The sequence below is a fragment of the Schistocerca piceifrons genome, chromosome 3 (assembly GCF_021461385.2).
Source record: "Schistocerca piceifrons isolate TAMUIC-IGC-003096 chromosome 3, iqSchPice1.1, whole genome shotgun sequence".
Lineage (NCBI taxonomy): Eukaryota > Metazoa > Arthropoda > Insecta > Orthoptera > Acrididae > Schistocerca > Schistocerca piceifrons.
The window spans coordinates 904,027,567-904,035,730 of record NC_060140.1 but is presented as its reverse complement, the minus strand read 5'-3'; the positions used below and the strand labels follow the sequence as shown (position 1 = coordinate 904,035,730).

Here is an 8,164-nt window from a genome sequence, read left to right as displayed (position 1 = left end):
TGCCTCTCTCGTCCCTTTACTTTTCCTAAAGCCAAACTGATCGTCCCCTAGCGCATTCTCAAATTTCTTTTTCATTCTTCTGTATGTTATTCTTGTAAGCAGCTTCGATGCATGAGCTGTTAAGCAGATTGTGCGATAATTCTCGCACTTGTCAGCTCTTGCCGTCTTCGGAATTGTGTGGATGATGCTTTTCCGAAAGTCAGATGGTATATCGCCAGACTCATATATTCTACATACCAACGTGAATAGTCGTTTTGTTGCCACTTCCCCCAATGATGTTAGAAATTCTGATGGAATGTTATCTATCCCCTCTGCCTTATTTGACCGCAAGTCCTCCAAAGCTCTTTTAAATTCCGATTCTAATACTAAGACAAATCTTCACCCTCATAGAGGTTTTCAATGTATTCTTTCCACCTATCTGCTCTCTCCTCTGCATTTAACAGTGGAATTCCCGTTGCACTCTTAATGTTACCACCGTTGCTTTTAATGTCACCAAAGGTTGTTCTGACCTTCCTGTATGCTGAGTCTGTCCTTCCGACAATCATATCTTTTTCGATGTCTTCACATTTTTCCTGCAGCCATTTCGTCTTAGCTTCCCTGCACGTCCTATTTATTTCATTCCTCAGGGACTTGTATTTCTGTATTCCTGATTTTCCCGGAACATGTTTGTACTTCCTCCTTTCATCAGTCAACTGAAGTATTTCTTCTGTTACCCATGGTTTCTTCGCAACTACCTTCTTTGTACCTATGTTTTCCTCCCCAACTTCTGTGATGGCCCTTTTTAGACATGTCCATTCCTCTTCAAGTGTACTGCCTACTGCGCTATTCCTTATTGCTGTATCTATAGCGTTAGAGAACTTCAAACGTATCTCGTCATTCCTTAGTACTTCCGTATCCCACTTCTTTGCGTATTGATTCTTCCTGACTAATGTCTTGAACTTCAGCCTACTCTTCATCACTACTATATTGTGATCTGAGTCCATATCTGCTCCTGGGTACGCCTTACAATCCAGTATCTGATTTCGGAATCTCTGTCTGACCATGATGTAATCTAATTGAAATCTTCCCGTATCTCCCGGCCTTTTCCAAGTATACCTTCTCCTCTTGTGATTCTTGAACAAGGTATTCGCTATTACTAGCTGAAACTTGTTACAGAACTCAATTAGTCTTTCTCCTCTTTCATTCCTTGTCCCAAGCCCATATTCTCCTGTAACCTTTTCTTCTGCTCCTTCCCCTACAACTGCATTCCAGTCGCCCATGACTATTAGATTTTCGTCCCCCTTTACATACTGCATTACTCTTTCAATATCCTCATACACTTTCTCTATCTGTTCATCTTCAGCATGCGACGTCGGCATGTATACCTGAACTATCGTTGTCGGTGTTGGTCTGCTGTCGATTCTGATTAGAACAACCCGGTCACTGAACTGTTCACAGTAACACACCCTCTGCCCTACCTTCCTATTCATGACGAATCCTACACCTGTTATACCATTTTCTGCTGCTGTTTATATTACTCGCTACTCGTCTCACCAGAAATCCTTGTCTTCCTTCCACTTCACTTCACTGACCCCTACTATATCTAGATTGAGCCTTTGCATTTCCCTTTTCAGATTTTCTGGTTTCCCTACCACGTTCAAGCTTCTGACATTCCACGCCCCGACTCGTAGAACGTTATCCTTTCTTTGATTATTCAATCTTTTTCTCATGGTAACCTCCCCCTTGGCAGTCCCCTCCCGGAGATCCGAATGGGGGACTATTCCGGAATCTTTTGCCAATGGAGAGATCATCATGACACTTCTTCAATTACAGGCCACATGTCCTGTGGATACACGTTACGTGTCTTTAATGCAGTGGTTTCCATTGCCTTCTGCATCCTCATGTCGTTGATCATTGCTGATTCTTGCGCCTTTAGGGGCAATTTCCCAACCCTAGGACAAGAGAGCTTACTCACTGCTTAACCTAAAGTATCCTAAGGGCAAACACACATACCCATGCCCTAGGGAGGACTCGAACCTCTGCCGTGATCAGCCGGACAGTTCATGACTGCAGCGCCCTAGACCGCTCGGCTTATCCCGCGCGGCCTCGAAGAATCATTCCAGGCTTAACATGTGAACGAATTGTCATTTTTCAGCAGAAGCGTTGTCAGCTCTGGAGGTTTCCCCCACATTGAATCTACACACACCGCAGCGACGTCAAACATACAGCGCTATCAAGAGAAACAAAGCACTGAATATCTTGCAGTGGTCGCCCACGGTCAACAAGCCGGTTGGTGGCCCCCGCCTACAAATTGTGACGTGTAGGTTCGCCGAGAAGTTAACACAGCTATGCGTCGCCAGGCTGGAGGTAACTGGGAAAGCTGTATCGAAAATGGTTCAAATGGCTCTAAGCACTATGGGTTTTAACATCTGAGGTCATCAGTCCCCTAGACTTAGAACTACTTAAACGTAACTAACGTAAGAACATCACACACATCCATGCCCAAGGCAGAATTCGAACCTGCGACCGTAGCAGCAACGCGATTCCGGACTGAAGCGCTTAGAACCGGTTGGCCACAGCGGCCGGCCCGGCTGTGTCGACACACACGCACACACACACACACACACACACACACACACACACACACACACAAATGGTTCAAATGGCTCTGAGCACTATGGGACTTAACTTCTGAGGTCATCAGTCCCCTAGAACTTAGAACTACTTAAACCTAACTAACCTAAGGACATCACAAACATCCATGCCCGAGGCAGGATTCAAACCTGCGACCGTAGCGGTCGCGCGGTTCCGGACTGAGCGCCTAGAATTGCTAGACCACCGCGGCCGGCACACACACACACACACACACACACATTACGCAACTGTCTCACTCTATCAACCTTGCCTCTAGTCGTGCAGCAACCAGCACCGTGGTACACAAAGAAGTACCGACGTAAAAGGGTGTACAGAAAGCTAAAAAAGGTATTCAGTAGCCTGAAAGATTGAAGTATGGACCAAAGCAAGATAAAAATGTCTAGTAAACACGGTCTCTGATAAGCATACCTGAAGAGCTATTCATTTTCGATACTCTGAAACGGATCTCGTGTAATGCAAGCTCTTTGCTATTACGACCTCTAGAATTCTGGAAACAAATTAAACAAGTTAAAACGACAATGAAAAGCATTTCATACACTTACCAAAACACAGTATGATTTCATTACAACTAACTGTATGCGCTGCACTTACCCAAAACTGTGAATACGATTTGCAGTAACAATGCCAACAGATAATTACTGCACGCTGTATCCGCGGAGAATAAAAGAGGAATGTGTCATCTGATTACTAAATTCTGTAGGTAGTTCGTCATAGTAAAGAGCTGGCAGTAGAAGAGACGTGTTTTACAGTAGCGAAGATGAGAAAGTGCTCATAGCTCTTAAGATATGCATTTGACGCGGAGAACACAGCAGATGCCATAATCCGATTTTCCGGGAACTTGGCTCAGTAGAAGAGGGGTCAAAGTAAGCGAACACGTGACTTTCGCCATATCCGCAGAAACTCGGCCGTTTCTGAGAAAACGACAGATTTTTCGAGGTATTTCGGAGGTACTATAATTTATGCTTGTAAGTGCAGTAACTGTAAGTACTGACTCCTTAGCCCCTTCATCCGTGAACAGACTGACACTGGACTGTGTTTCCACACTGTAGATGTAGCTTGCGTTGGAGGACACTGTAGGCTTTGTGCGCCGAAACTAGACAAGCGCCACGCGAGACCATTCAGCTGTTACGGGGTGTGGTGGGGTGGGGTGGGGCGGCCCCGATGACGCGGCGCTAGACGGCGTCCCCCGGGCCGCGCGTCTGTCGCGCTCGTCGCCGCCGCGAGCGCAGTGCGCATGCGCGCGCGGGCGTCCCGCGCCGGCCGTGTTGTGTCGCGGAGCGGCGAGGGCCTGGCTGTGCCGGGTGGGCGAGGAGCGGCTATCGACCGGCGCGCAGTGGACGCCGGCGGCTCGCAGCGACACACGGCGCAGCCAGCAGAGGGAGCACAGAGCACACACCGGCCCAAGCTCCAGGCGACCCGCAGCAGCCGGCGCGCGACCGCGGTGAGTACAGCACACACTGTGTCTCGGCAGCTAGCTACAGCGGGACCTGAGCCTGCTAGTGCGTCAGCTGCTCGTATCGTCACTGTCTGCGGCACAGCCGAGAACAGTAGCTGCACGGTCAGAGCCAAGACGAGACGTCGCTGTCACCACTACTCGGACCTCGGTATGTAGCAGCGGGCGCCACTTAATTTCCGGCAGTCTGCTTCCGGACATACGATGATACCGTTCGATAAGAAACTGCTCTTTCACAAATAACACACAAACGTATGCTCATGTATTCAGGAAAAATAAAAATTTAGCGACTGAAGTATACTGCACTGAAATCTTTGCGTTTGATTTTATATGCTTTACGATATACCGGGTAATCGAAAAGTCAGTATAAATTTGAAAACTTCATAAACCACGGAATTATGTAGATAGAGAGGTAAAAATTGACACACATGCTTGGAATGACATGGGGTTTTATTATAACAAAAAAAAAACAGTACTGCTAGACGCGTGAAAGATCACTTGCGCGCGTCGTTAGGTGATAATCGTGTGCTCAGCCGCCACTTTCGTCATGCTTGGCCTCCCAGGTCCCCACACCACAGTCCGTGCGATTATTGGCTTTGGGGTTACCTGAAGTCGCAAGTGTATCGTGATCGACCGACATCTCTATAGATGCTGAAAGACAACATCCGACGCCAACGCCTCACCGTAACTCCGGACATGCTTTATAGTGCTGTTCACAACATTATTCCTCGACTACAACTATTGTTGAGCAATGATGGTGGACATATTGAGCATTTCCTGTAAAGAACATCATCTATGCTTTGCCTTACTTTCTTATGCTAATTATTGGTATTCTGATCAGATGAAACGCCATCTGTCAGGCATTTTTTGAACGTTTGAATCTTTTTGGTTATAATAAAACCTCATGTCATTCCAAGCATGTGTGTCAATTTGTCCGGACTGCTACGGTCGCAGGTTCTAATCCTGCCTCGGGCATGCATGTCTGTGATGTCCTTAGGTTAGTTAGGTTTAAGTAGTTCCAAGTTCTAGGGGACTGATGACCTAAGATGTTAAGTCCCATAGTGCTCAGAGCCATTTGAACATTTTCTGTGTCAATTCGTACCTCTCTATCTAAATTATTCCGTGATTTATTCAGTTTTCAAATTTATACTGACTTTTTGATCACCCGGTAGTTATAGAACAAAACCGAAAAGAATCCAACAACTCCAATCTTCTTAAATTGAATCATTTGAGGAGGATTATTTTTAATTTGATATTAACTCTACGGATTACATTTTTTTAAGGAGAAACATTTCACATGAATGTGATTGATGAGAGGCTCGTTTCAATTGCAAATGTCCAGTTCGTTTCTCAATTCATTTTTGTCCAATGAAGCATCATCTGCTCAGCTACAAGCGACTTTATAATTTGCGGAAAAAAAGCAATTTCTGGGACTGATCAGTGCCGTAACTAGCGTGGCTGTCGGCAGATTTGATTTTAAACAAACGGTTCACCCCTCAACCACTTTAAATAAATCGCTGCCGCTCGTCCACCAGGTGCGAGAACCCTCCCCACTCCTCGGGCAGAAAGTACTTGCTGGCGTCTCACGCCCCGTTTGACACTGCCTGTTTAGTAGAGGAGCGCCGTACTTCGGCTCTACTCGGATCTGCGGCGCCGAAGCGGAAACACTGCGCGAGTGCGCCGCTGCTTCCCAGTGCTTAGTCTGCTTCATGAATCTATCAACAGCTCCGAAGTACCGACCCGACGTTTCTCTGTAATTACTCTGTCACAGTACGCAGCTACTGACGTATTAACAGGCTCCCCAAAGCTGCATAATTATCATCTAAATCGCCTGGCAGACGTTGCTTCTGACTGTACGTCGTATAAGGTTTATTCCAGTTCCATAGACAGATGAACGTAATGCTCGTTTATATACACTCGAGGCATAACACCTATTTTATTTCCCGAACGGCTCAATATATCAGAACCGGGTTTTCACCAGTTGATAGTACGCGCGAGGCACGTAATTTTATTACTTAGCTAATATATCTAACCTGTGTTTCATTCAAGATACTGCAGCACGTATATTTTTAGTAGCTTTGTAACTTTGACAAGCACTTGAAAAGACGAATGCTGCGATGAAACGCTCTCGCGAAAGTATCTGAGTAGTTTCCTCAAATTAAGAGACAAGGTGACTGCAATCAACTGAGCGGGTCTCTCATTCTATGCTGCGTCATCCTCACAGAACTTCTCAGTTAATGCAGAGCAACCAATCTAATAACATAAGGTAACGAAATGTAAACCGTTTGCTTAGAGAGCCACCCGTTTAAGCTGTCTCTCGGTAGATCACCGCTTACTTTCAACACACATTCTTTGTAAGAGGCCGGTATGATTACTGTAGAGAAACAGAATTCAAGCGTGGGCTCCAATACACAATTAAGCTTTAGGTCAAATGCGCGTATGAAAATATAAGTTCCAAGAAATGTTAATCTGTCAATTTTGACCACAGTAATTCTCGTATTTCGTGATCACAGAAGCTACAATTTGGTGTTTCAATCGCGACTTTCATAACATATCACATGTGGGTGCTATTACGTAAATGAAAATGTGCGTAATGTGGACATTCATCTCATCAAGATACCTTCAATGTGAAAATGAGGTTTTGTAACTCAGAATGGACAAAGTAATACAGTGCCTGTAATACTTCCATAGCATTTATCGTCAAATAAGTTTTATCTTAAGTAATAATATTTATTAATTATTGATTCAGTCTCACTGACAACTTCGATTATGAACTAACTGCCATGAAATTTATTAATTAGTTTTTGACACACGTACTAACATGCTGTATTGCAGAACCAACTCCAACAACTTTCATTTGCGTCAGTGGGTAAACATGAAATAAAATCATCATGTCTAATTAACATGTTTATACTTCTATATATTCGAGAGAGAGGGAGAGAGAGACAGAGAGGGAGAGTGATTAACAAGATTAAAGAATTGTTTACAAATGTGAAATTTTCTGGGCCGTCCAATAGCATACTGTTTTTAAGTCAGATATTCACTTTGTTTTTCATGTCACCCTTTTTCGGGTAACATACTTTCACCAAGGTTTTTCCAGTCTGAAAATACCATCCTTGCATTGTGATTATGGAAGCTCTATAAAACATTCGTCCACAGGCGCCATAATCTCTTCTTAATTCGATTTAAAACTTTTTCAAGCAAAAAATTTCTTTAAGTTTATTTATGGTTGGAAGTGAGAGGCTGGCAGATCTGGTAAACACTGCGGAAGCTTCAGCTTCGAATCGCCACTTTTTCAGTGGGAAAAGTGTTTTTGTGGGGAGCTGCGTTATCCTTACGTAGGAGGTCTCTTTTTTTTATCTATGGCTACAGGCCCTTTCTCAAGTTTTTTTTATTCGTTCTACTTGGTTGAGGAAGCTTGATAATATTCACCAGCTATTATTTTACCTTTCGAAAGATAAGTAGAAAACTCTTTTACTTCTCAGGAAACGTTGTACATTTGGTTTCCGGCGATTGAAAGACTTCACCTTTATTGATACAGTCACTGGTTTCCACTGACTACATGACTGCTGTTTCGTCTCTGGCGTGAACTGATGTGGACTTGCGTCTTACCTAAAGAAACTGGTGAAGAAAATCATTTGAATACTTTCGAAAGCATTTAGTACTTGCAGTACTGACGAATTCATTTTCACATTTGCGTTTGGTCGCATATAAAATGTGTGATACGCATCTTGCACAATGGTTTTAGGAAGTCTATCACTTTCATCACCCACAAGAAAAGTATGACCAAAATTGAATTTAGCTGTCCATAACATACCTGATGGAGATTAAGGCGAAAACTCGTTTTAAGCTTTCAACAACTTTGATTAATTTCCAGTGGTGATTGACCATTCAAAACAAAGAATTACAGTTTATCTATCTGAACCAAACATACACCATGCGACTACTTTAAAAATCATATGAACGAAACTGTTCCGTAGAGAAAGTTGACGCTTGACATACGTTATTGTGCAACACGTACCAACACAACAATGTAAAACTTTTGTTTATTCAACTCGATCTCTGTGTCAGCGTGAG

General features: G+C 43.9%; 1 long non-coding RNA gene across 1 annotated transcript in view; it reads left to right on the top strand.

The window, feature by feature from the left end:
- Nucleotides 1-3,999: 3,999 nt before the first annotated feature.
- LOC124789710 overlaps nt 4,000-8,164 on the top strand; it is a 753,651-nt gene continuing 749,486 nt past the window's right edge. The window contains exon 1 of the long non-coding RNA XR_007016155.1: nt 4,000-4,075. This is a non-coding gene — a long non-coding RNA (uncharacterized LOC124789710). The remainder of the gene's footprint in view (nt 4,076-8,164) is intronic.